Source organism: Panthera tigris, chromosome C2 (genome assembly GCF_018350195.1).
Source record: "Panthera tigris isolate Pti1 chromosome C2, P.tigris_Pti1_mat1.1, whole genome shotgun sequence".
NCBI classification, from domain to species: domain Eukaryota; kingdom Metazoa; phylum Chordata; class Mammalia; order Carnivora; family Felidae; genus Panthera; species Panthera tigris.
The window spans coordinates 2,970,233-2,997,684 of record NC_056668.1 but is presented as its reverse complement, the minus strand read 5'-3'; the positions used below and the strand labels follow the sequence as shown (position 1 = coordinate 2,997,684).

The following is a 27,452-nucleotide window of genomic DNA, read 5'->3' as shown; positions in this document are numbered from 1 at the left end:
CTCCACAGCCCTGCCCCCGGCTGGATTCTTCTGTACCAGGCAAGATGGTCTGCTCATGTCCCCCAAGGAGCAGCGTGGATAGTGTACTGGGCTGGACGGTGGCCCCAAAAGATAGGCCCACATCCTGACGGCCAGAACTATTACCTTATACAAAAGACGTAATCACGTTAAGGATCTTTTTTTAAGAAAATATTTCTGTTCTTAAAAGTTTATTTATTTCGAGAGAGAAAGAGAGAGAGCGCACAGGCACGAGCAGGGGAGCAGCAGAGAGGGAGAGAGAGAGAGAGAGAGGGTCCCAAGCAGGCTCTGCACTGTCAGCACAGAGCCCGACTCGGGCTCCATTTCACGACTGTGAGATCACGACCAGACCAGAAGCCAAGGGTCGGGTGCTCAACCGACAGAGCCACCCGGGCACTGCAATCACATGAAGATTCTTGAGAGGGGGACGCCTGTGTGGCTCAGTCGGTTAAGCGTCCGACTTCGGCTCAAGTCATGATCTCACAGTTCGTGGGTTCGAGCCCCGCGTCGGGCTCTGTGCTGACAGCCCGGAGCCTGGAGCCTGCTTGGGATTGTGGGTCTCCCTCTCTCTCTGCCCCTCCCCCGCTCATGTTCTGTGTCTCTCTCTCTCTCTCTCTCTCTCTCTCTCTCAAAAATAAATAAATGTTAAAAATGGGAAAGGATCTTGAGGGGAGAGGAGGAGGGGTTTATTGGATTAGTGGGTGGGCCCTAGAAAGCATCACGTGTGCCCTTATGAGAGCAAGACAGGGAGACCAGACAGACCCACAGAGAAGAGAGAGAAGAGAGAGATGGGGTCGCTGCCAGGGGCCCCCGGAAGCTGGGGGAGACAAGAAGCATCCTCCCCAGAGCCTCCAGGGGGAGCACGGCCATGGCGAGCTCCTCGATGTCAGACTCCCGGCCTCCAGAACTGAGACAGAAGAAATTCCTTTTCTTTTTGAGCCACTAAGTTTGTAGCAATGTGTTCTCGAAGCCCTAGGAAGCCGAAAGGTATTTTTGTCTTCGTGCGTTTGTTGTCATTTTCATGCTTGGTCCAGCCCGGCCTCCTCCCGCCGGGCTGGGCGCAGTCTCTACGGCCGGGCAGAGAGCATCTCCCCGGGTTCTCCGTGACCTCGCTCTTCCTGGGAACCCCGGCTCCTTGGCTGTCAGGCCTGAGGCCCTCAGGGCACCTGGGGACTTAGCAGCCGCTCTTACCTGGGTCCCGGCCGCAGGAGATCTGGCTGCCTCGTCTGGGGCACCGCCTGGCCGTCGGGGTTTTGAAAACTCCCCTGCAGATCCTGGCTCGCTGGTCCGAGCCCAGACTGGTCCCGCTCCAAGTAGGGGTGCGTCCTGGTGGGCGGGCGGCCACTTAGCTGGGGGCAGAGGCGCCGAGCCGGCTTGGGCCGTGTTTAGCACAGTGGAGCTCTGCAGACAGCAAGCGTCTGTCCGGCTGGACGAAGCACACCCTGTCGACAAGGCTCTCGGCGGCCGCTAACTCCCGTGTTTTGAGTTTTCTGGACTTTCTGAAACACGTTCTGAGCCACCTTGAACAGGGCAAAGGTAGCAAAGATGATCCCTTTCTTCCCGGTGCCTGAACTTTAAAACCACCCAGAGATGCTCAGGGAATGCGTCCTGTTTGCTCAGGTGCTTAACCGGAAGGACAGAGAAGGGCTGAGGTCCTGGTAACACTGAACGGACCCAGAAGCAAAGCCGCAGCTCAGCAACCTGCCGTTTCTTCATTTTGATTTAGGAGTGGGGTGGTCAGCCCAAGGACTCAGCCTCCCCCCCGGGAGCCTGCCCGCCTTGGCATCGGCCGTGAGCCCAGTGGCCAGCTAGACCGTGAAGCCCAGAATCACCCTCGGCGCCCTGAGGCGCCCCTGGTGGCAGAGACGGCTGCCTCGTCCCAGCAGAGAAGCCAGTGGTGACCACACACGGGATCGAGCCGCCCCCGTCCCCAGATGAAGGCACCCCGCCCCGTGTGAGGGCTGGCGGTAAAGCTCCGGTGATCAAAACAGCGCCGTGCTTGTTGGCGGGGGCGTAGACACCGAGCCGTCCGCGCCCGGCTGAGCGTCGCCGACGTGCAAAGCAGTTCGAGGGGGGGAGGACAGGCTTCTCGGCACCTGGTGCGGGAGCAGCGGCACATTCGCGGGCTTGACCGAAGCCTCACACCGAACACGAAAATTAATTCCAAATGGATCGCGGGTTAAATGTGAGACATCGTGTGCAAACCTTTAAGAAAACCCAGAAAATCTTCAGGGCCTAAGGGGGAGAGTTTTCAGACTTGACCCCAGAAATCGCATCCATCAGAGGAGAAATTGAGACGGGCGCCTGGGGGGCTCAGTCGGTTGAGCATCCGACTTCGGCCCAGGTCACGGTCTCATGGTTCGTGAGTTCAACCCCCGAGTAGGGTTCTGTGCCGACAGCTCGGAGCCTGCTTGGGATTCTCTCTCTCTCTCGTTCTCAAAAATAAATAAACATTAAAAAAAATAACAAACAAAGAAACAAGCAAACGTCTGCATCGACCCCGAGGACTGAAGGCTGTGTTCGCACAAAAGCATGCACACGATGCTTAACCGTAACGCCTAAGCACCGACACCGGAAACGACCCGATGTCCTTCACCGGGGAGCGGCCGAGCTGACCACCATCCGTCCACCAACAGCCCCGGGGCGCCACTCCAGCGGGCGGACCGCGCCCACCGCTCACGCAGCAGTCTGTTGGGCGCTCGCAGAGCTGTCCGGGGTGAGGAGAACCGTCTCGAAGGCCGGCGGTTGGTGCAGCTCCGTTTCCGTCTGTTTCCGGAGGTGAGGCGATTCCAGGGAAGGGCGAGTGTAGCGGCTGCCAGGGGCTTGGAGCTGGGGGGCTCCGGTGAGGCAGCACGAGGGGCCCTTGGGGTGGGACGGCGCCGTCGTCCCATGGAGCCAGCTACAGACTGCCGGAATTGCCTAGAACCGAACTCACACACGCGCACGCACGAGTGCGAGTCAGGTCTGTCTGTCATGTCTGAGCGTATCGATGTCTGTCTCTTGCCTGACCCAGAGCCTCATGTCCACATTCAGGAGGACAGAAGTGAAGGTGGGTCTTCAAGATGTACCCTCAGGCCTCGGGGCCAGGGCAAGCCTTCCTGGCCGGCGCTGTGGCTGGTGGTGCTGGTCACAAGGCAAAAGCGCCCTCACCCTGACAGCGAGTGCGGACCGGGTGTGGAGGGCCTGAAGCCTTCCCTCCAGCCGCACCGCCATCCGGCCGCTGGCAGACCCCCCCACACCCACCCCTGCCAAGACGAAGCTTCCGCCCCGAGCCCACGTCACACTGCTGCGGCTTTGTCCCACGGACACCCCGAGGCCTCGGTCCGGGGCTTCAGCCCTTGAAAGGGGAGCCAAGCCCTTATTCCTGGCAGGACAGGAGTAAACTCTGCCCTAAATAGAAACACCATTCATAGGGAAGCATTTACCATCAATGAATGAGGGAGAACGGTTACATAACCCCTGTGAAAATAGACCGACGTTTCAATGTGTTTAAAGGGCTGGAGGGGAATTCTCCGTGTAAGCTCCTTAGGAAATAGATTGGCTTCTGTCAACGGGGATCTTAGGGGCCACTGAGGGGAACAACGATTCAGCGTGTTTCATTCTGGCCGCAGAGGACGGTGGCTGGTGGAGCGCACTCGTGAGTACGTTCCCAGCTAACCCTTTCCTGGGTGGCAGGACATCCGCTCTCATGATCCAGTCCCTCGGTCACAGCTCCGCCGTCGGTGTCGGTAACTGCTCTCTGCCGTCGGGGGTGTTTCGTGTTCTCTGTTGGTCCAGAGCCCCAGCGTGCACCTGTCATCTGCCCTCATTTGGGGATGCAGGGCAGGGAGGCGGAGGGCGAGAAGGCTGAGTAGGGGTGGAGCGACTGACGGTGGTCCAGGGAGGTGGGTTTGTGGGGCTCCAGCCTCCTACTCGAGCAAATGTGTAAACCTCGGTACGCCAGGAAATAACGCAAAGCGCAGGGGAGATGGGGTGTGGACCATATAACACGGGATGGGAAAGGCCTCCCTGAGAGTGTGATTTGAATACGGACCTGGGGGAAGTGAGGAGGCAGCCACCTGGAGGAAGAGCCGGCCAGGAGAAGGGGACGGCACGTGCAAAGGCCCCGGGGCAGAGGCCTGCTTCAGTGTTCCAGGAGGGGCAGCCGGTGAGGCTGAAGGGGAGAGGTGGCCATAGAAGGTTCTGATAGCATTTGCCTCCAGAAAGTTTACACCTGTGCTTACCCCCACCAATGAAAAGTTTCCTGGGGCAGACTGGGGTGGGAAGAAACAGGTTGTAAAGGGGGTGTAAGGGAACTTTGGGGGTGATGGGACCGTCCTACATCTTGATTGTGGTGGTGGTTTTACGGGTTTAGACATCTGTCAGATACACAGATTTGCAGTTTGAATGGGTGTAGCTTATTGTATGCAAATTATACGTCAACTAAAAACACACAGAACAGAAAAGCTCCTAAGGGCCGTGAGCTGCGGGCAGCAGAAGCAGGTGTGGAAACCGGCCCTGGGCTTGGGCTTCTGGCGCAGCTGGGGACGTTTCTCTTTCTAAAATTTTTAAAATGTTTATTTAATTTTGAGAGAGAGTGAGAGAGAGAGAGAGAGAGAGAGAGAGAAATCAGGGGAGGGGTAGAGAGAGAGGGAGACACAGAATCCGAAGCAGGCTCCAGGCTCCGAGCTGTCAGCACAGAGCCCATCGTGGGGCTCGAACTCACAAACCACGAGATCATGACCTGAGCTGAAGTTGGACGCTTAACCGACTGAGCCACCCAGGTGCCTCAATGCACTTAAAAAATTTTTTTTTTTTAATGTTTATTTATTTTTGAGAGAGAGGGAGACAGAGCATGAGCAGCAGAAGGGCAGAGAGAGAGGGAGACACGGAATCCGAAGCGGGCTCCAGGCTCCGAGCTGTCAGCACAGAGCCCGACGTGGGGCTCGAACTCGTAGACCGAGATCATGACCTGAGCCAAAGTCGGATGCTTTACCCACTGAGCCACCCAGGCTCCCCCTCTGGGGGGATATTTCTAAGGAACAGAGGACTCAGCCCTTCTGTGGCAAGTGCCCCGCACGAGGCAGGTCCCCACCAGGAGGCAGACCACCCCTTGCCTGCATTTACAGGTGGGCATTGAGGGGAGGGCCCCGGGGCTGGTGTGTGGAGCCCCAGGGAAGAGGCCACCTCTCCCGCGGCTCGAGCTCTGAGCTGGCGTGGTGCAGGGGCTGCTGGGAGAGAGGGTGTGCCGAATCTGGAGCCTCGACCCAGCTGGAGATCAGGGCGCTGTGGCTGGAAAGGACCGCCTTCTCCCAGAACTCGCCCCAGGGGGCACAGAAGTATAGGAGAAGGCGCCCACTCTGGGCTTCCCTGGGCGGGCGTGCCCTTCGTGGGAGGCCCACAGCTGGGAGACCGTGTGTCCCTCAAGAGCCCCCCCCCCCCCCCCGCAGACGGAAACACGTGCGCGCTGTCACCTGCCAGGAGACGGTGAGTCAGCCCAGGAGGGACCTTTGCCAGCTCCTCGGGCCCAGGGCGCTGGGGGTGACCCTCCAGCCACCACCGTCCCCCCAAGTCCAGTTTTTAATGCTCAGATTCCTCGGGATCGAACTGCACACCCGGTTTCACGACACACTTGTTTCCTGTTACACGACCTCGTGAGCATCTCCTCCCGTTACGTGGCCACCACTTTAAATGGCTGAAGAATCTTACAGCAGGTGCACCAACAGTGCACGTAAGTGACCCGTGGTACACGGTGTGCCTAAGCGTGGATCCATTCAGTGACTACGTCCGTGTGTCGGCTGCACGGCGCGTGGCTGGCCCGGTGCTGGGTCACCGACAAGAAGCAGATCCCCAGATGGGCACGTCTGTCACAAGCTGACGGGCTCCGGGAGGGAGCTGTGCGAGGTCCGACTGCACACATGGCCCCGGCGGGACCCGGTGGTAGGTTCAGGGAAGGTGCCCGCTGGCTGGGGCCGTGCCTGGCGGGGGTCTAGAGCACGCGTCATAGCTCAGTGCCCCGGGGGCTGGACGGCTGGCTGTGTGTGGTCCTGTCTGGGGCACACTTCTTTCTAATCATCGGCTTATTCCAGTGACACCGAGCCCCCTTCCCCGTTCACCGCTGGACAGAGTGTGGACGACCGCGTGGACGGTCTTTGCACCCAGCTCTGATATCCTGCTGAGATTAAAACTCTCTAGGAGCTAAGTGGCTTGTGGCTGAGTGCTGCATGCATTTGCAATGTCTAGGTACCGCTTTCCACCGTGGTGGCCATTCCGTTATATTCTGGACTCCCTACTTCGGCTTTTGCAAGGCCTCTCTCTAGACCACAGTACCACGAGCATCTGGGAGCCGCCCACCCCCTTCCCTCCTGAGCTGAGCCCCAAACCCTGAGGCTGGCACGTGTGGCCACACGCGGGGGGGGGGGTGCAGGTCAGCTCTCAGGAGCAGCACTGGGCCCCTTCCCGGGGAGAAGGGGTGCTTGGCTTGACTGCAGGGGGGCAAGGAGGGAGGTGGAGCGCCGGGCCGGTTTCACGCCGCGGGGTGGAGAGGGCCGGCCCGGAGGTCACCTTTGGTCTCCCCCTCTGTCCCCACCAGGTAGCTTCCCGCTGACCGAGGGCTTTGTCAAGGCTTTCCTTGGGGAGGGCTGTTGGTGGGGAAGGGGGGTCTCCGGAATCGGTGACGAGAAGGGAGAAGGACATGACGTACAGATCCCAGACCACCTGGCCCGTGGAGGCGGCTGCAGAGGAGAACAAAGGCCCTGGGGCTCCCGGAAGAACCCCGAGGGCGTGTCCTCTCGCCAGCACCAGCCCAGCTCCCGGGGCACCAGGAGGCGGGGATGTGCTCGAGACTGTCTCCAAGACTCTATCCTTTGACCTTGCAAGCTGGCTCTGGACAGCGGGGAAAGGTCATCGTGCAGGGACACAGGCTGACGTGACTGTAGCAGCTGGTCAGCAAAGACGGGGCTCTGGTTCCCCCCTTCGTGCACACGAGCTGCTCCCGAGCCAAGAGGTAGAGACAAAGTCCCGTCACCTCGAATTCAGGCGTCCTCGCCGCTGGCTTTGACCTGGGGAACGCGGCGGTAAGGACGTCCTGAGGCTTCCAAGCCCGGGCCTTAAACTGGAGCCTCTGCTGTCTGCTTCTGGAACCCGGCTGCCCTCCTGTGAGGCCGGCCGTGTAGCCACGAGGGGAGCCCCAGGCGGAGGAGAACCGGGGCCTCCAGCCAGCTCCAACTTGTGGCCACCCCTACCCCCCGGAATACCGGGGAGAGCAGAAGAACCCCCAGAGCAAACCGCAGAGCTGCAAAGCATAGCGAGTGGTGGGTTTTTATTCTAAGTCACTGGGTTTGGGGGTCATTCGTCGTTGAGCAGTAGATAATGAAACGGAAGTTGTTATGGCAAGGTTCTTAAAAACGTAACGTCACATAGGAGTTCAAGTTTGGCTAATGAGGCCCACGTATACGGGGCATTCGCCCGGTTTCCAGAAATGATTGGACCAGGGTCTAAAGCTCTGGGTGCCGACACTTTCCCCGGCTATTGAGGCAGCGATTCATTTGCTGAGTCCGCGCCACGTTCACAGAAACTGTACCTGGAGAGGACACAGTGGTCCTGGTGCCCTCCCCTTGGAGCGTGGCCGATTCCCGCCAGCCTCTCTCTGGCCCGTGTGTAGCCCAGAGGAAGATGCTTCCGGATGCCCTGGGAGGGTCTTCCATAACCTCAGGCAGGTTGAGGGCGAGCACGTTTTCCGGTGTTGGCCTTGGGGGTCAGGGTCATCCTTCCTTTCCCGGTCAGGCGGCCGCACCGGCAGTGGGGTGGCGGGAAGCCGGGACTTCCTTGCCGGCCCTGGTCCGGAGGCGGGCGACGTCCTCCCGGCGCGTCCCGTCGCGTCGCGGTTTCCAGCTGTCCTCCGCGCAGGGTCCTCCCAGGGAGGGCGCACGCCCAGGCCGGGAGCCACGGCATTCGCACAAAAAGACTCATCTCGCGATCCTGAGCGTCAAACTCTGAGAGGCTCTGTTTTCTGCAGAAGACGCCTCCCGCTAGTGGACTTGCCTGCTTTTCGAAGCCGGCTCCCCTGCCCTGCAGCTCCCTGCCCGCTCCCGGCTCCCAAGCGGCAACCAGGCGAGCCGTGCCTTTCTTTGATCTCCAAAGGCGAGGAGGGGGCGGATCCACACGCCGGGTGCAGAGAGAGCGAGAGAGGGAGAGAGGGAGAGGGAGAGGGAGACATCTGGCTTCTGTCCGCTCGCTTTCGTGCGTGACCGAGTTTCCCGGCTCACCTGCCACAGCCGTCCTCCCCCGACACCGGCCTGCCCTTCTGCCAGGGTCCTCGCTGCCGTCGGCCCACGGGAGCCGGGGGACCCGCCTGCTGTCCACCTTGCTCCTGCTCGGGAGCGCGTGACAAGAGCGGCCTGGTGACGGCAGTGCCCCGGAGAGCGGTCGGGGGCCCCGTGTCTCCCGGAACCCCGGCCACGTCATTTAGGCCAGTGCTGCAGCCACTGCTACCTGCGGTCAGGAAGCGTGCAGGGAGGTTGTGAAACGCGCCACGGCACAAGGCCACACAACCTGAAGGTGGCCGTGGCCCTGAGGCACAGCAGCCACGGCGGGGCGGCGGGGCGTGTGGGCCCGGCTCGGCCGTGAGCGGGGCGACCTGTCCGGCCTCCTCACCCTGCCGCGGGGACTCGGGACGTCCTCACGGGGCCGCGTGAGTGTCCAGGGGGCCGGGGGCTGCCGAGACCACCCTCTGCCAGGACGGGGGCAAATTCACCCTTGCCGGCGGCATGGGCAGCGTCCACGTTTCCACGGCACGCTCTCCCTCGTCCTCCCACCGAGAGAGCACTGTCGTTCGGTGCCCACCCCCCGGGCCCCGGGGAAGTGGACGTAGGAGCAAGAAGGTGCGGTCCCAGGAGCTGTGGTGATTGTGTCCGCGGAGCCCCCAGGACCCTCCCCTGGGCTTTTTCCGGGGCCCAGGGGCCCTGGGGTTAGGAGTGAGTGTGGGGACCCTGCCGTTAAATGAGGTCACTCGACCTGCTGGTCCTGGGGTCCCAGGCCTTGCCGGACACGGGCAAGGCCAGCAGGCTGCCGCTGGGGGCTGGCTGTGGACCCTCCCTGCGAGCAGCGGGCCCTCGGGAAGCCGGGCAGGGCAGTGGTGACCGGCCACACGACCGCTTCTAGAATCCAGTTGTGAGGTCGATGACGCCGTGGGGGCCGTTTTCTGGAGAAGAGGTGCTTCGGGTCAGCCCCGCCGTGTTCGAGGGGCGTGCCTGAGTCTTCCTGGCCCTCGACCCTGTTCCTACCCCACAGAGGGGGGCTCTCACCAGAAGCCACCACCTCCTCTGTGGCTCTGAGAGGTGAGCCCGTTAGGAATGGCTCTTGGAAACGGTCTTCTCCACCTCCCTAGGCCGTCCACGTAGGACCCGTGGGTGGGAGACGCCACAGCCCCGGGCTCCCTGGGCCGCCTGCTGTCCCCTACCACCTGAGGCTTCCAGACCTGTCCAGGGGGTTCCAACAAGTCCTCTTGTCCCGGTGACAGTGGCCAGAGGCGTTTCACTCCTTCACTCCTTCATCCCTGCCCTGCCAGCCTCCGGGGAGGCCCCGGCTGCAAAGCTGGAGGGTGGTAGGTCTGGGAATTAAGCCCAGGTTCCAGTTGTTCCCCCAAGACCCAGGTTTTTTGGGAGTGAAACGGCCCCGCTGGGAGGGTCTCTGCCTGGTGTGAGGGCAGGCGCAAGGGCAGCCCTCCTGCTCAGCTGAGGCACAGGACGGTGACAACCAATGTGATTCAGGGTGTGGCCACTTGGGGTGCGTGTGTCCATGTTCTCTGTCATTTGGTGCTGAGGACAAGCTGTGCATATGACAGGTACCATTTTTTGGAGTGGGCAGGCTTCCTGGTGTGGCTGGGTCTTCGGACGCAGACATCACTGTGACTTAGGAGATTCGAGTGACAGACGCTGGCCGGTCATGCCAAAAAACATGGGATGTGTTTAATAGTCCCTCTTCCTTCTGAGTTTTCTCCCCAACCCTCTCTCTTAAAAAAATGTTTTTTTTTTGGTAATCAACTGTTTTTTAGAGAAGCTTTGGGTTCACAGAACAATTGAGGGGACGGCGTGGAGAGTTCCCGTGTCCCACTGCCCACACACAAGCTCAGTCTCTCCCACCGTCACCCCCCACCAGAGCGGTGCCTTTGTCACAGTCGATGAACCTGAGCCGACACGTCGCCATGCCCCAAAGTCTGCAGTTTGCATCCCGTCCACTCGTGGTGTCATGCGTTGTGTGGGTTTGGGAGAACATGCGAGGTCGTGTGTCCACGGCGATGGTATCGTACAGAGTAGCTTTGCTGCCTTAAAAGTCCTCTATGCTGTTCATCCCTTGCCTGTCTTTGAAAGAATTTTCTTTAATGTTTATTTATTGTTGAGAGCGACAGAGTGCGAGCAGGGGAGGGGCAGAGAGAGAGGGAGACACAGAATCCGAAGCAGGCTCCAGGCTCCGAGCCGTCAGCATAGAGCCTGACGCGGGGCTTGAACCCATGAACCGCGAGATCGTGACCTGAGCTGAAGTCGGACGCTCAACCGACTGAGCCAGCCAGGCGCCCCCGAGCCTCTGACTCTTGAGCTCAGGTCATGATCTCACGGTGTGAGCACAGCCTCTGTGCTGACAGCTCAGAGCCTGCTTGGGGTCCTCTCTCCCCCTCTCTCTGCTCCTCCCTTGCTTGCATTCTCTCTCTCTTTTTCAAAATAAATAAATAAGCATTTAAAAAATGTCCACGGTTTTGATGTCGCCGAATGTATCAGTCTTTTACACGAATGGTTCTTGGTGTCTTATCTGGGAGGTCCTCTCCCGCCACAGGGTCACCTGGATACTCACTCACGTCTTCTTCTAGAGGTTTTACACTTTGACTTTCTACGTTTCATTTCCTAGTCCGTCTGGAGTGGCTTCCCGTGCGCGGTGTGAAGAAAGCATCTAGTTGTCTGTCGTGTGTACCGAGCGCCTCCCCAGGCACCTGTCATGCCGCTTCCCGTGGTTAACATCCATCGACGGGTGGGGGCGTCTTTCTGCGCTCACTGGTCAGCCTGTCTGTCCCTGCGCCGATACCCCACTTTATGACGATTTCAGCTTTGCTATTAGCCTTTCCGGCGGGTGTGATGATGCCCCCTCCTTTTTTCCTTCTTCAGAAGGGTCTGGGCCGTTCTTTAAAACTTGAGTCGTGGGGCGCCTGGGTGGCTCAGTCGGTTAGGCGCCTGGCCTCGGCTCAGGTCATGATGCTCACGGTCCGTGAGTTTGAGCCCCGCGTCGGGCTCTGTGCTGACGGCGTGGGAGCCTGCTGCGGATCCTCTCTCTCCCTCCCTCTGCCCCTCGTCTGCTCTCTCCCTCTCAAAAATAAACCTTAAAAAAAACAAAAAAAATAAAACTTGAGTTGTAACTTACACACGGCGAAGTGCACAGACCTCGAGTGTAATTCCAATTTGTTTTTGTAAGTGTGTGCCCTTGGCCGAGCTGCCAGCACTGCGTCACACGCCCTTCCCTCCTGGTGGCACAGAGCGCCCTTCAGGTCGGGCTGCGACACCGGCTCAGAGCCCCGCCTCTCTAAGCACACAGTCGGCATTTCGGGCTCGGACAGCCCACGTCCTGAGCGACGTCATCAGCACAGACTGTCAGATGCAGTCTCAGCTCCTCAAGGGGCCTGGATCCGGGCTGTTGGGACCATTTCAGCCTCCCCGCTGCCCTCGGAGTCCCCGGAGGACCCCCCAAATGCCGCCTGAGGTCGGAGGACTCCATCAGCCATGGGGGTGGAGGGCACGGCCTGCTGGCAGGGACACCCACCCTGCTCCCGCCCGCGGCCCTCCCTGTGCCGTCCGCGTCCATGGCCCGTGCTTCCTGTGTCCGAACTGACCGCGAGAGTCGCCGAACTGCATTTTCTGTGTTCGGGAGCGGGGGTGGGGGTTAAAAGAGTGTGATGGGCTGGAGCCGGTCCCAATAATCCCGAAACGTCGCGTCCCGTTCCCCTGTCTCTGCCTCCCGCGTTCGCCATCCCCGCGGAGCACCCCTTGGAGGGGCCCTGCTAAGTGGCCAGCAAGCGGATTCCTGCAGGTGTCGCTTCCCACGGTGGCCATCACCGGCCACAGCCTCCTGCTCATTCCGCCAAAGCCCTGGCGGCAGGCCTCTCCTTTGGGCTCTCACACCTCCTCTGTCCTGGGCCTTGGGCCCTGGGTCGTGCCTTCCAGGAGGTGCCTTGGGGTGGGGCTCAAAGGGCGGCCTGCACCCAGACCTTCGCTCAGGACTCCGGCAGAGGTGTGGGTGGGGCTCCAACCTCTGTACGTGCCCCCTGTCTCGCTCCGCCTGGATGGCGGCCCGCTCCCGAGCCGGCTCTGGACGTCGTGGCTGAGGGGACGGGACTGAGGGACTGAGCCACCGGGAGAAGCTGGCCCAGCTCCCGCCACATGCCTGCTCGGTGACCCCAGCCTTCCTTGCCGGAGCTGAGCGCACATGGCGCTCAGACGTGCGGGAGGAAGGGCCGCGGGAGGAGGGGAGAGGCAGCTGGAGGGAGCCCTGTGCACGGGCTCTGGGCTTCCCACCGTGATCTCCGGGCTGGCCCGACTGCTCCTTAGGAACCTGGTCTTGGCCAGCCACCAAGGGGGTAGAAATCCCCCCCGCCCCCCCCCCCCCCCCCCCCCCGGGAGTTTTGGGAAAACTGGCAGCTCTTTTTGGAAAAGCACAAGAAATGAGCTTTGGCAGATTTAGAATGGGAGAGCTCTGGTTCCACGGGGCCACATCTGATCAGAGGAACTGGGACCCCCGGGGCTGCGCCCGGAGGGGCTTTGAGGCCGCTGCCCACAGCTGTGCACAGGTCGGCCGGCCGCAGAGGGCCGGGCAGGTGCAAGACAGCCTGTCTTTGGGAAGAAGGGGGCACAGACACACGCACGCTCCCCTGTGCACACACGCTCACCACGACCGCCACAGACCAGTGCGCGGCAACGCACACACCCGGTTTCGGACCGCTCCCGGCCCCGCGTGGGCTGTAGCCAACCGTGCAGGGAAAGCAGGCGTACCGAGGCGGCACCCTGCGCCCCCGTTGGGAGGGCAACCGCAACAGGTTGTTCTGCCTCCAGCTCTGGCCCAGGCCTCCCCCCTCTCCCGAGGCGAGCAGTGAGGAGGGGCGCTCGGTGCCCAGGCCCGCCCGCGGCTCCCACATTCTGCGGGCACTGGGGCTCAGGCCGTGCGTGGTGCGAGGCCGCCCCTTCTGTTTCCCAGGTGCTGGGCTCCGTCCTGGAGACCGCAGGCTCCTCCCCAGGCTCAGGGCCCCCGCGGCCAGAGTCCGGACACGGGACCCTTGGGCTGGCGCGCCCCAGAAGCCTGGCCCCCTCCCAACGGTGGCCGGGGAAGCGAGCCAGCCTGGCCGGGCCCCTTTCCTTCCTCCTCAAGCTTGCCTCCTGGGGACCCTGACGCTGCACCCACTTGAGCTCTGTTTATTATTGTTTTAAAAAGTAGTTCTTTCCCACAATTCTATCGCGCTGGAAGGAGTTTTTACTTAAACTCTTGAAATATATTTACTTTTGGCCCAAGGTCAGGTGGATGACGGTTTCACAAGGAAAGTGGGATCCCGGAGCCCTGAGTCACTGGGAATCAGGCCTTCTGGGACGTTTACACACACACACACACACACACACACACACCGCTGGGCATGCGAGGCGGTGACAGCCCGCGGGGAGGCGGCCAGGAGGGCTGAGCCGCAGCCCACGGCCCATCTGCTTCGAACTGTCGGGGAGCCAACAGGCACGCCTGTGACGCTGCCTGCATGTGGGGCACGGGCATGTGGTGACGGGATATTCAGACCAAACTGTCACGGAGCTGACAGCCTGGAAACACATTCTTAAAAAAAATGAGAGAGAAGTTTATTATTCTCTCCTATCAAAGAAACGTGGAAGCAGGCAGCCTGGTGTGGCGTTCAAGGATGTTGGGGTGGCTTGTGCTGTCCGGCTGCTACCCCGTCCTGGTTCACCATTTGGGTGTCACCTTAAGGTCCAAAACGGCTTCGGGGTGCCAGACATTCAAAGTCTAGGCACACGAGGCTGAGCCTTTGGGGGCCGGGGCCGTGTCACCCTCCTTGGACGGCGGTCCGCTTACCTCCTCGTTCACTGGTTCCATATGCCCTTGGCCGCCAGACATGCGGGCTCAGGGCCTGGGCACGATGCTTGCAACAGGCAGCTGAGGGTTGGCAGGGAGGGAGCATTCGGTGGTAGGACAGGGGTAGATTTGCATATCAGCCTATCTTGCCCAGAGACAGGCATTTGTCGACAGCCTTCCACCTCCCTGAAGCTTTGTACGCTTTCCTATGTCCTGGAGGGCTGCCGGAATCATCCCATTGTGCAGGTGCAGAAACTGAGGCCCTGGGAGCCTGTGGGATCTCGTGGCTGGTGAGGCAGGGAAGGGGCCAGGAGAGCTGCATGGCTGGCAGGGTGCAGGCGACAGGGGGGGCTTGACCCTTTCCTTAGGGGAGACAGGGCTGGCCCCTGAGGCTGCCCAAGACCAAGTCCCTTCCTGGCCCAGCCTCCCCGACCCCTCACACATCTGGGGGCCTGCGAGCCTGCTCCCGCAGAGCTCTTTCAGCGGGAGTAACGCCAGCACGTCCTGCATTCCCGTTCAGAGGCCCGGCTGTCCCCAAGGACAGGAGAGGCCCACGGCGTGCGTCCCACAGGAAGCTGGTCCCCGTCACTGCCCTGCGGATGTGCATTCCAGAGGCCCCTTGGAGCACTGCCTTGGATCTCCCGGGCCGGGCTGCCTTCGCACAAGGGCCCCGTGGCCCTCTCACGCTACGTGCCTGCCCGGGTGTGCACATGCCCGGCCGCGTGTGGGCGTGAGCCTGGGGGCCCTGAGTGCAGGAGTCCTGTGTGGACTTGTCATCTGAAGCAAACCAGCAGGCAGAGACAGCGGCAGGGGGGGCCTGCCCAGTGTGGGCTGCTCGCTGCTGCTGTTTTTAGCCTGACAACCTGTACGTGCGGAAGCTGGGAGACGCGCTAAAGGTGTCGTCCCCTCGCGCTGAACAGAGCCGCCCCCCCCCCGACGTCTGCGGCACAGCACCCTCCCTCGGAGTGGGGCGGCCGGGGGTGGGGGGACGGGGCCACCCCCCAGGAAAGCCTGTCACTCGGTACCGGGTTTTCAGTGGCTGGCGCTGTTTTCCAACTTGGGGTTTCGGATACCCCAAGGGGCTGCTAACACTGGAAGGCTTCCGCACTTGGGGCATGTTACGGCAGACCGATACAGCAAGTGAATTTGCCCGCCTTTTCTGTCTTAAGAGGACTCGTTAGGAAGGGAACAGGATTTTGTCTCTGGGGAAACAAAAGCCGACACAGGGAGAGCCGTAGAATGCCCTGGACTTCACCTGGAGCACTTCTTATAATGTGGGCGGTCCTCAGCCTGACACAGCCCCTACGGAACAGACCCCAAGGGCTGGGGCTCCGCAGGGCCTTCCAGCACTCTCGGTGGACGTGGGGCCACGAGGGCGGGTGACCTGAGCACGGGCCTGTCCGTCAGCTGCCGTCACAATAACGCTGCATAACAGCATATGCTGGAGTAGAGTCAGGTCCAGGGACAGAGTCCTCCCTGGAGGTGACCCCCACGGCTGGGGCAGAGCTCTGGCTCCTGGCTTGGCCCAGCTCCCGGGTCCCCCTCACTGGGAGATGGACTCTGCGTTGGCAGGAAGAACCTTCCAGCAGGTGCCTGCTTTGGGGGCGTTCCTCACCCCGTTCTGGTTCCATCTCTGAACAATTGATGAGGTGAGTCACTTATTTGCGTGATGGATTGAGGGATTTGACCACACCCAGACTTCTCATTCCACCAGAAATGCCTGTGCCCCGGCAGCCCAAGCCTCCGCCCCGGCCCCGGGGGCTGGCGAGGGCGGTGCATGTCAGTTTGGGAAATTGGCCAACCTTTGAGGAGTCAAATTATGATTTTGACAGGCTACCTGTCATTCCTGACCCCCACACTCCCCCAAACAGGGGAGTATTTTATCTGGAGAATTCTTTTCTTTTCTTTTATTAAAAATTTTTTTTAAATGTTTATTTATTTTTGAGAGAGAGTGAGAGAGACATAGTGTGAGCGGGGGGAGGGGCAGAGAGAGAGGGAGACCCAGAATCCGAAGCAGGCTCCGGGCTCCGAGCTGTCAGCACAGAGCCTGATGTGGGGCTTGAACCCATGAACTGAGAGATCATGCCCTGAGCCGAAGCTGGATGCTTAACGGACGGAGCCACCCAGGCGCCCCTGGAGAATCCTTTTCTTTTTAAATGTTTATTTATTTATTTTGAGGGAGAGAGAACATGTGTCCATGCAGGTGCATGTGTGCATGAGCTAGAGGGGGAGGGGCAGAGAGGGAGAGAGACTCAATCCCAAGCAGGCTCCACACTCAGCACAGGGCCCGACACAGGACTCCATTCCACGAACCGGGAGATCGTGACCTGAGCCGAAATCAAGAGTCGGACGCTCAACCGGGTGAGGCACCCAGGTGCCCCTGGAGCATTCTGAAACTCTTCTTGGGGTTCCTATCAACACTGTTGGGGTGGGGGTCCCAGAAACCAGGCTGGAAGGCCTGGGGCTGCGTGAGCGACGCAGGAGTGAAACACAGAGCAGCCCGTCTGGGGCACTCCTGCACACGCCTTTGGCTCCTGCTTCTGTGTTGGGATCAGATGCACGGGGCAGGCCCGGCTCATGGTTTGCAGTCGTTAGTCCTTCCCCTGGCTCACCAGGAGTGAGCCCCAGCACTCACGGTCAGTGTCTCGCGGGCAGTCTGTTTGGAACAGCGTCGCAGAGATGTGTCGGTTATTCGCGTCATGGGCAAAATCGTTATTGAACAGACGGCAGCAACCTGACCTTCAGTTGGAAAAGCTGCCTCAATACCCACCGCTTCAGTGTCTCCCTCTGTAAATGGGGATTCGGAGATTTCCCACCCCAAAGGGCATGTGAGGATCGCACAGACTGACGTGTGCAAAGCTTTGACACGATAGAGCCAAGAAGGGTCCGTAGGCTGAGTTGTGCCTCCTGCAAATCATACGGTGAAGCCCTGACCTCCAGCCTCCGAAAGTGGCAGTATGGCCTTTACGGAGGTGATAAAGGTACAACGAGGTCATCGGTCGAAGGTACAATCCGACCTGGTTGGTGTTCTTACAAGAATTCGGGACAGACATATACAGAGAGAGAGCATGTGAAGACACGGGCAAAGCCAACATCCACCCACCCGAGAGAGAGGTCTCAGGAGGAAGCAGCCCTGCTCACGCCAGGATCTCGGACCTCCAGCCTCTAGCACTGGGAGGCAACGAGTTTCTCTCATTTAAGGCCTGCGGGGCTCTGTTCTGGCAGCCTCAGGGCACTGATACTCAGGTGCTCAGAAAGAGTGTGTTGCTACTAGTGGATTTTCTCAGGGGGCTTTCTGGCGTTTTAAAGTGTGGCACTCCATTTCTTAAGGGCACCTGAGATGCTTAGAACTTTTCCTATGTGGTTTTAAAAATGTATTTTAGGAAAGTAAGTATTAGCACATTTTGCCGCTGTTGAGAAATACAACGGTATCTGTTTTAAAAATACACGTGTGGTTCTGTTCCATGGAGCCCCGGATATCACCGGTCCACACCATCACCCCAGAGCTGCGGGGTCAGCAGACTCCTGGTGAGTCTCAGTGGTCAGAGATCCAGGGTCAGGGGATGTCCCAGGGTCCTGCTTCCAGTTGCCCCGTGTGTCACTGGTTGGCTTGTTTCGGGGACAGAATTAATCTGGTGCCTCTGTCAGTGGATTTTACTTGGATTTGTGTAGAAGTCAGTTACTAGCAAAAGGCATCAGAGTACTCATGAGCCCTGCCACCCTCTGTACAGTGCCCTGCCCTCTGCTCCGCAGAGCCCTACCCTCTGTATGGGGTCTCGCCCTCTGTGCTGAGAGTCTCCCCGACTCTGCAGAGCCCCGCCCCCCCGTGGAGCCCCGCCCCCTCCGCCAAGCCTCGGCCCCTGTGCTGAGCCACGCCCACCCTGCAGAGCCCCGCCCCCCGCACGGAGCCACGCCCCCTCCACCGAGTCACGCCCTTTGCGTGGAGCCACGCCTCCTCATCACACCCCCGCCCACTGCGCAGAGCCTGGCCCTCTGCACGGATCCCTGGCTCCCTCGGTGGAGTCCCACCCCCTCCTTGGAGCCCCCTCCCTGCACCTGGCCCCACCCCTTTCGCGGAGCCCCGCCCCCTCCGCCCCAGCAGGAGAGGGGGGTCTCTGGCTGCAGGACCGGCTACTCCCAGGACCTTGCCAGTCTCCTGCGCGCACGCAGTGTGGCCACGTGGGAGGGGGGCCCGGACCAAGGAGGGGCCCCGTAGCTAAGAGGGGGAAGAGAAAGGGCAGTGGGAGTAATGGCCTAGCCCACACCTCTCCTGGAACTCGGAAGCTGGGGCTGCACTCCCTTTGGCAAATAAAAAGCCAGAGGATGCTGCAAAAGTGTCTGAGAACAACTCTCCTCGCGTTGCATTGCTGCTGGCAGGCTTTGCGAAGAATCAGGAAAGATAAGCCACGAACAATGAAGCGATGACGTAAAACAGGGTCATTTGTACAAATTCTGGCAAAGGGCCCATTGGTGAGGTGCGTGTGCCCAGACGAGTGCACGCCGCCGATTCTGGCTAAGTGGAGGACAAGGCCGGTCGGATTAGTAAAAGTCTGAATTATGGAAAGTTAATGTCGGGCTTCCGGGGTTCTGCCACGTCGCCGTGAGCGGTGGCTTTCTCCCGCAGCAGGTCCCCGGGTTTGCGTCTGGCGCCTCAGCCGCCATCGAGTACCTGTTCCCAAGGAGCTGTAGAAAACATGTTCTCAGGAATGTTGTCTCTTCTGGTTGTCTGTGTCCCTAGCTTGGCAGATGGGTGTGAAGGGGAGGAGTTACAGGTGTGTGGCCCTTGGAGCCTCACAGGGCATCTCCCCCGTGTGCCCCGTGGCTGCCACCTGCATATGTCCTGTCGTCTAGGCTCTTCCGTGAGGGATCCTCCCTCTGCCGTCCACACGGCCCGTGGCCAGCACTGACCACAAGCCGCCACGTCCTTGCCAAGGGTGCTGCCTGTGGCCTTAGGGCTGTATGGTACGGGCGGTGTGGGTCACCTGTGGGCCCGTCTGGCCTCACCCCTGCTACTGGATGCAGTTCTCACAGAACAAAGCTGTGGGTGTTCTGGGCACTCTGAAGTTGGGCGAAAGCTGTCGGCCTCCCACCCCTTTCTAGGCGCAGAGGGGCCCCCCGGAGTGGCAGAGACAGTTCTGTGCTGGGCCGACAGGGAGCGGGGCTCGTGGGGACCCGGGATGGACTTCCTAGGCCTGCAAGGACTTCAGCGGAGGCTCATGCATTCATCCGCTCACTCACTTGTCCCTTCAAGAAACTGTCTCGAGGCCCGCCATGTGCCTGGTACCGGGGCTATACCAGGGACTGCCACCGTCTCCGACCTCATGGGACCCAGGTCCCAGCAAGGGAGACCACCAGCCAGCACACAGAGTCAGGTAGGAACGGCGGGCCAGCGCAGGGAGGAGGACGGCGACGGACGAGGGTGGGGTGTGGCACTTCTGGGTCGGGGGACAGGGGACCCGGGGAGGGTGGGGTGTGGCACTTCTGGGTCTGAGAGAGACAGAGCGATGTGGTGCTCTGGGACTCCCTCTGAGCGGAGGGCCGAACGGGTGTCCAGTGGGACGTGAGCTGGGTCAGCGGGGCTGCAGGCAGGTGAGTGAGGGCGAGGCCAGGGGGCGGGGCAGACCCCATATGGCCCAGAAGCCTCACGGAGCGGGTCTGGCCTCTGCTGGGGGGGCACTCAGCTCCACTGAGCAGACTGGACTCCGGTTTGCAAGCATGAAATGTGGGTGGGGGTCCCGGTGCGTGTGTGGGGAAGGACCCGCCGGGGCACGAGGCTCCGCCGGGTCCTGGGGCATCTTCCACCCCTCCCTCCAGCCCCAAGGACACCCTGTGCCTGCCGGTGGCAGCTCTCTCCAGGCAAGAGGAAGAGAGTGTCCCCCCCACCCCCGCCGGGCTCTCCCTCCCACCTCCTGAGTGGATATTCTTACTCTCCTCCCTCCATCCGCCTGCTCTCGATGACGCACACAGACTCCGGCAGCCGTCATGACTCTCCACTCACATCCGTTGTCATCGTCGCGCTGTGGGGCTCCTGCCGAGGTCCTGGGCTCCTCGCGTTATCCCTCCTTTCCCTCCCAGGGAGTCCTGTCCCCTTTCTGGACCACGGTGGCGGTGGAGGGGCGGGTGTGGAGGGGGCAGGAGAAGCTGAAAAAGCCCAGCCCCCACCTCCCTTCAGAAGAAAAGAAACTCAGTGTCCATTTGGGCAGGAATCCCGCAGCCCCAGCGGGAGAGCTGGGGGGCTTTGCTGTGCTGGGAGGGTTCTGGTGCTCAGGGGACTGGACGCGTCTGCCCCTCCTGCCCCCTCCCCTCCCCCAGAGTCCCGCAGCCCGTCCTTGCTAAGAATCCGGGCGTCTCCTCTGGTCCTGACGTGCACAATTTTACTCCAGGTCTCCAGTGACAAGTGCCAGGGTCAACGGCTGTGACTTCCGCTGGGATCCCAGAGCTGGCAGGGAAGGAAGGCAGCTCATCACAAACACGGGTACGCAAGCGATGTCTCCCCGACTCCTTTAAGTACAGGGAATGCTGAGGCCCAGCTTTGGTGGCGCCCCAGGTAGGAGTCGGGGGGGAGAGGGGGAGGGGCAGGCGAGCCTCCCGCCGTGTCTATAAGGCGGCCGCCTCCTCCGGCTGCCCACCTGGACCACTACACAGCACATGCAGACCCGTGCCTGAGAGTCACTCCTGGCCCCATGGACGCCCCAGGGCACCGGGTCGGGGTGAGGGAGAAGTGCCAGGGTGGGTTGGTGTCTCACAGAGAGGAGGGAGGGTCACCGGGGCAGGAAGGGTCAGAGAAGGCCCCCCTGGGCAGTGAGTCTTAAAAGGATGTCTGGGGTGAATTCTCATGGCCGACCGGCAGGACGAGGGAGAACTCGTCATTTAGGACAGAGCTGTCCCAGCCCCAGGCGAGGGGGGCCTGGGGTCCAGCCCCAGGGTGGTGCGGGCTCGGTCAGGTCTCCATGTGTGAGCGGATAGGTGCTCCAAGCTCTGTACCTGTCAGGGGGTTTGGGAGAGTCTATCGGGGAGGGAAGAACAGGGGTTCCAGTCCTTCCCGGGGCTGCCTCCCAGAGCCATAAATTACGTCCATTATGTGCTGGATGTAAATTATGGTTTATTAGTTTCCTAGAGCGTCTGTGACAAAGTCCCGCAGATTGTGCGGCTTAAAGCACGGAAATTTATTCTCTCGCGGTTCTGGGGGCCAGAAGCTCTAAATCAAGATGTCAGCAGGGTGTGCTTTCTCTGAAAGATCTGGGGGACAATGTGTTCCTTGTCTCTCTCCCAGCTTCTGGTGTTGCCGGCCATCCTTGGAGTTCCTGGGTTTGAGGATGGGTCCCTCTGACCTCAGCCTCTGCCACCCATGGCTGATTGTCCCCGTGTCTCTGCGTGTCCTCTCCTCTTCTTATAGGGACGCCAAGCATTGGATTTAGGGCCCACCCTATTCCGGTCTGACCTCATCTTAACTAATTATATCTGCAGTGACCCTATTGTCAAATAAAGTCACAGTCGCAGGTACCAGGGGTTAGGACGTGGACGTGTCTTCTCGTGGGGAACGCACGATTTAATCTACAATGGATAGTAAAGTGTCTCCCTCCCTTTAGGAACCACGGGGTGTGGGCTGCGGGATGTGGCCCGTGGTTCAGTCCCCACTGACGGTCGCCCAGGTGTGGCCTGTGCTGGCTGTATTTCACCCGGATTCCCGGGGACTGCCACACTCCGGGAGTCACCAGGGCTGCCCGTGTCGGTGGCTTTCTGAGGATGAGCTGAAGCTGTTGGCATTAAGTGGGGGCTCCGGAAACGTCTGCCCTACAGGCTGCTCCAGCCTCCGAGGCGACCCGAGAGATAAGTGGGTGGAACCGAGGCTCAGTCGTGGGCAGCCGCGACGAGCAGAGACACTGAGGCTCAACCGCGGCCGGGGTGTCTGGGGGCCAGTCCGCTCCAGGTGGGGGCTGTGTGGGGGCTCCAGCGAAGCCGCCTGAATGAAGTGGCAGACGCTCGGCCCCCGGGCCAGCTCCTCTGGAGAAGAACGCCAGCCGAAACTCCTATGGCCGGTGGCCTGGCCTGGTCGAACAGAATTAGGGCTTTTCTTGCAGAAGTGGAGGAGGCAAATCTGGAAGGGGTGTTGGGGGCAGGCACACACGCTCACTGTCACCTCTCCACCGACTGACGGGCGAGTACCGTCCGCACGAGCGTGGACAGGGTCAGGCACTGTCTTCTGTCGGGGACACGCTGAGCCCATCGACGATCCACCGAGGGACCCCACCCTGGCCTCCAACCAGGTGGGCACCCGAGGAGAAGCCTGGATGCCGTACGTCCAGCAGCAATAGCTTGGTCTTCCAGGAGGATCTCTGGGCTCCGAGAGGCCCCGACAGAGCAGGGTCCTGGGTCTCCACCTTCCCAACCCAGAGACCAGCCCCAGCATCACCCCACGGGGACGTCTTTGTGCAGATGCGTCCCTGGGAAGCTAAAAGCGGGTAGGAGGTGCTCCCAGGCGGGGTACGCACAGCACAGGGACACCCGCTTCCCGGTGAGGCGTGAGCTTGCCCGGATGCGCACGAAGCCTGGGCGAGCACCTGAAACGCGTCTACTGTTGTGATCCGTAACAGCGCGGTGGCCGTTGGGCCTGCAGGGGCTGCTGTCACATCCGAGTTGACCTTGAGTCGTGGCTCCATAGGAGACTAACTGTCTGCTGTCCCCTCTCTCAGCCGGGAGCGGAGACGGGTGTTGGCTGAGCCCTGGGGGGGGGGGGTAGACTGGCATCACCATGTGCCCGGGGGGCCCCCCTGCACCCTGGTGCCCTCCTAAGTGGGCGACTCCCCGGGGCCCACGGGCCAGAGCCGCACCCTCCAGAACTGGTTCTCCTGAGTATAGGGCCGGGCGGGATGGAAACTGAACAGGCTGTACCCAGGAATGCAAATGACTCTGCCTGAGAAAAGGGAAGGGCATCCAGCCACCGCCCGGAGCTGGCGGCCCCTGAGCCTCAACACAGCTGGCATGGAAAATCCCCTGCCCCAGATGTGGCCTCGTCTTGTCTCCGTTCTGGAGGGCGGGGGTAGGAGAGGTGACCCCGATGGGGAAGGCCTGGGTCTCACAGGCGCGTGCAGCTGAGCCCTTTGGACCTCTCTGGTCCATCCAGCCGTGGCAAACTGGGGAGCCCTGCCACGGTGAGCCTGTTTCCACCCCTAAATTTGGAGCCCAGAGTTGGAAAAGCCAGACTGCGGGGGGGGGGGGGGGGGGCAATGCCAGCCAAGCCACCAGGGCCCACGTGGGTGCAGGGGGTGGAAATCCTGGCATCCGCAGCCTGTGGCGGCTGGGGGTGGGCAGTGAGGACGGCGGGACGGAGGGGCTTCCCGAAGGAGAAGCCCTGCTGGGGCACCCCCCAGCCCCAGGACAGGGGAGCCTCTTCCAGAGGAAGCAGCGGGCAGCTGGCCCCGGGGGAGGGGCATTGCTCAACGCAGGAGGGAGAGGCCTGTACTGTTTCTGGGCCGGGAGGGGTCGTCAGCCCAACTGAGAGGGACAAGTCGTGGGATGAGCCCCGTGTTGCCCAACTCCTGTCCCCGGGCCTGGAAACCCAGAGGCCCCTGCCCTGTGTGAGTCTCTCGGTGGCCACCAGCCACTGGGTAACTGTGGGAGCGGCCCTGGCAGGAAGCCGCCTTTGGATGGCGCAGCCGCGGCTGGAGCCTGCCAAGCCTGACACCCACCTCCCGGGGGCCGAAACCGGCGTGGGGGCTGGGCCTCTCCCGCGGGGGCTGGTGAGCCAATAGTGCCGATGACGCACCGCGGTGACTGACATAAGGCCCGGGGGCCGTGAGCATCCTTCCATTGGCCAATAAGTATATCTTGACCTGAGGGAGGCAGGCGGCCGCGATACAGTTAAGTGTTCAGAATTTGCTTCAAAGTCTCCAGCAGTCACCCGAGAGTTCGCTTCTTTAGCAGCACTCTCCTCCCCGTGTCCCCAGCCCGCCAACGGTCCACACGGGTCCCCTCGCCTCCGTGATGCTCGTCACAGGATCACGCACGTTTGAATCGGATGCGATGGAAATGTTCCAGGTTTTGAAACGCCCACGTACCTTTATTTCCACCGCCGGCGTATTGTTCGCAGTATTGCGATGAGACTGGTAAGATGGGCCTTAGAATTAAGCCCACTGAAGTAGGAAGCCATCAGGGGTGTGACGCCCCAAAGTCCCCACCCACCATCCCTCTTACCTGCTGGGTGAAAGACGGCTCCGGAGAGGAAATACCGCGCTCGAGTTTCCCCATGTCGCGTGCTGGATTTTTTCACGCTGCGTCCGCGCCGTGGAGTGACCTCACAGCCCCTAGAAATGTTTACGTCTGCCCCCCCCGCCCCCGTCCTTTCTGTCCCCATCTCTGAGCTGCTGTTTCAGGGAGTCAACTCTGTTCATGACACCAGAAAAAAAATCAAGCAGGAAACGGAAGGACTGCTGTTTCTGGAGCATGTGAACTCTTCGGACAGCCGTGTGACCACCCTGTCACCGCACGGAGACAGTCCATCTCACTCCCGGGGGCGGGAGAGGACAAGGCAGACGAGCGCTGGGACCCTGTGAGCTGTGCGTGGGCCTGTGCTGACCTCCCGCCCACCCGCCCGGGGGTGAGGGCCCCTCCTGGGAAACGAGGCAGACTTCTTCCTGCTCCCCTGTGGGTCCTTCCAGCAACTGTCCAGGAGTGACCCCCCCCGCTAGGGAGGACATTCCCTAGAACGGCCACGCCTCTTCCCGAAGAGGGTCCTTACACCCCGAGCCGAAAGTACCCCATTTCTCAGAGCTTCTCAGAGTGACCCTGGAGATCCGGGAATTAAACTCATGAGTTTATGAAATAAGAACCAAAGACGAAGCTTCTGGTAAGATTGTGTTGGTGGAAATGTCTGGAAAGAGGAGGTCAGCTTAGCGGCAATGAGTGTAAAACCAGCTTGCTGGGAAATCCCACGTGTAACCACAGGCTTAGAGCTTTAGGGCTCCTCCGAACTTTCTAGGGTTGGACCCCGATGGAGGGCGTGTGCAGGAGGGGGGCCTCGGGCACGGCGCCCCCGACGGGACATGCTGCCGGCAGACCCAGCAGCCAGGGCTTGTGCCTTGGTTTTTTCTTCTCTCCTTAAATTTTTTTTTTTCTAACAAGAACTCTTTTGTTTAGCAAGTTAAAGAACTTGCTTCATTTATTTGTTTGTTTGATTGTGGTAAAACACACATAAATGCAAAGTTTCCCATCTTGACCATTTTTAAAAATGTGTATTTATTTTGAGAGAGAGAGTGAGAGCGCAAGATAGGGAGAGGCAGGGAGAGAGAGAGAGAGAGAGAGAGAGAGAGAGAGGTCCCAAGCAGGGTCTACACTGTCAGCGCAGAGCCCGACGCGGGGCTGGAACCCACGAACGGTGAGATCGTGACCTGAGCTGAAATCAAGAGTCAGACACTCACCCGACTGAGCCCGCCAGGCACCCTGTGGTCACTATTGTTAAGTGGGCTTCCATACTGCTGTGCAGCCCCGCTTCCCCCCATTTCCAGGACTCCGCTCATCTTGTAAAGCTGAAACTCTGTCCCCATTAAACCCCGAGACCTGGTTCCCCCTCCCCCAGCTCCCGGCGGCCTTCATCCCATTTTCTGTCCCCCACCCCCCAACTCCCCCAGCAGGGCAACCACACACCCCTGTGTCTCTGGCACATGCATGACGTCCTCGGGGCTCATCCACGCTGCAGCAGGTGTCTGATGTCCTTCCCTTTTAGGGCTGAAAGTTAGTCCGCTGTGTGGACAGACCACGTTCTGTTTATCCATTCATCCATGGAGGGGCACGTGTGTTGTTTCCACCCTTTCGCTATTGTGAACGATGCTGCTATGAGCACGGGTGTTCAGATATCTGTGTGTTTAAGCCCCTGCTTTCAATTCTTTTGGGTCTATGCCCAGAGTGGAGTTGCTATAGATCATACTGTAATTCTATGTTTAATTTTTTGAGGAATTTCTATGCTTGATTTTTGGAAGATTCAGAGTTTCAACATTTCCTTAAATTTTTTTTAATGCTCATTTATTTTTGAGAGAGAGCGAGAGCGCGCGCGAGAGAGAATGGGGGAGGGCCAGAGGGAGAGGGAGACAGAGAACCCAAAGCAGGCTCTGGGCTCCAAGCTGTCAATGCAAAGCTCGACAAGGGGCTCGAACCCACGAACTGCAAGAGTGTGACCTGAGCCGAAGTCGGACGCTTAACCGACTGAGCCCCCCGGGTGCCTCACAAAGTTTCCTTAACATTTTTGGAATAATGTCTCACAACTAATACGACAAAAAATTCTTGTTCTCTATTTTCTCATCGCGGATGAATAAATGAGTATGATTTAATAGGATGTAAATGCCCACCAAACCAGCTGTCAGACCAGGCTCCAGGCACTGGCAGAGGCTCAGGGTTTGTGTTGGCTTGCTGAGGACAGTGTGCTCTTGTGAAATCCCAGTGAAGCTGTACCCAGGGGGTGTCCTCTCAAGAGGGAGTGTATTCTTTCTCTGACCACTTCGAATTGACAGTGATGGTAATAATAGTTGGCTTTACTATCATTTAATTTTTCATTTTATTGATCGATTGGCTTTTGAGAGAGAGAAACATGAGTGGGCAAGGTGCAGAGAGAGTGGGAGAGAGAGTGTGGAGCCCAGAGTGGGGCTCGAGCTCACGAACCATAAGATCATGACCTAAGCTGAAGTCAGATGCTTAGCTGACTGAGCCACCCGGGCACCCCACTATCACTTAAAAATTCTTCATGGGGTGTGCTCCAACCAAGTTTCCCACCCACTGTTCTACTGATCTTAGCAGTGGACCCCGAGGACCGTAATGCTGGAACACTAACAAAGCTACAGATGGCTCCAGGCCCAGACGGCTTCACAGGTGATTCCACCACACCCTTAAGCAACACACAGCCATCAGTGCCACCTCCGTGGTTGCACAGTATTGACAAGGAAGCAAATTTCCAAATTCTTTTTATGAAGCCAGCACAGGAGTAACACCAAAACCCAGCGAGATGGGCACAGCGAGGAAACCACACCCCCATTTCGTGAATGAACATCAACACAAAAATGTGTAAAACCTAATCAGCCATGACCTGGGGACGTAAACATGGTCTGATATTAGGAAGCCTCGTAAAATAGATCTCCATGTTCATAAAGCAACAGAGAAAAAGCATGAGGTGACCTCCACAGGTGTAGACATTTGATAGAATCAGCATCCATACTTTTTTTTTTTTTTAAAGCCTGAGTAATAAGGATATGGAAAAAGCATATTTAACAGGTCTCAACCAAAGTGCCCGAGTTATGCCGAATGAACAAAGCCTGGGAGCACTCAGTTGAAAGCCAGAATCTTCCCTGCTATTTAACACGGTT

At 59.8% G+C, this 27,452-nt stretch overlaps 1 long non-coding RNA gene across 2 annotated transcripts; it reads left to right on the top strand.

Moving 5' to 3' along the window:
* The first annotated feature begins 20,061 nt into the window (after positions 1 to 20,061).
* Positions 20,062 to 25,247, top strand: LOC122242060. 2 transcript variants are annotated; one of them, XR_006222224.1, is made up of 3 exons: positions 20,062 to 20,139; positions 20,487 to 20,578; positions 24,051 to 25,247. It is a non-coding gene; the product is annotated as an uncharacterized LOC122242060 (long non-coding RNA). The 2 variants fall into 2 exon arrangements; XR_006222223.1 differs by lacking the exon at positions 24,051 to 25,247 and adding an exon at positions 21,377 to 21,977.
* Positions 25,248 to 27,452: the final 2,205 nt, after the last annotated feature.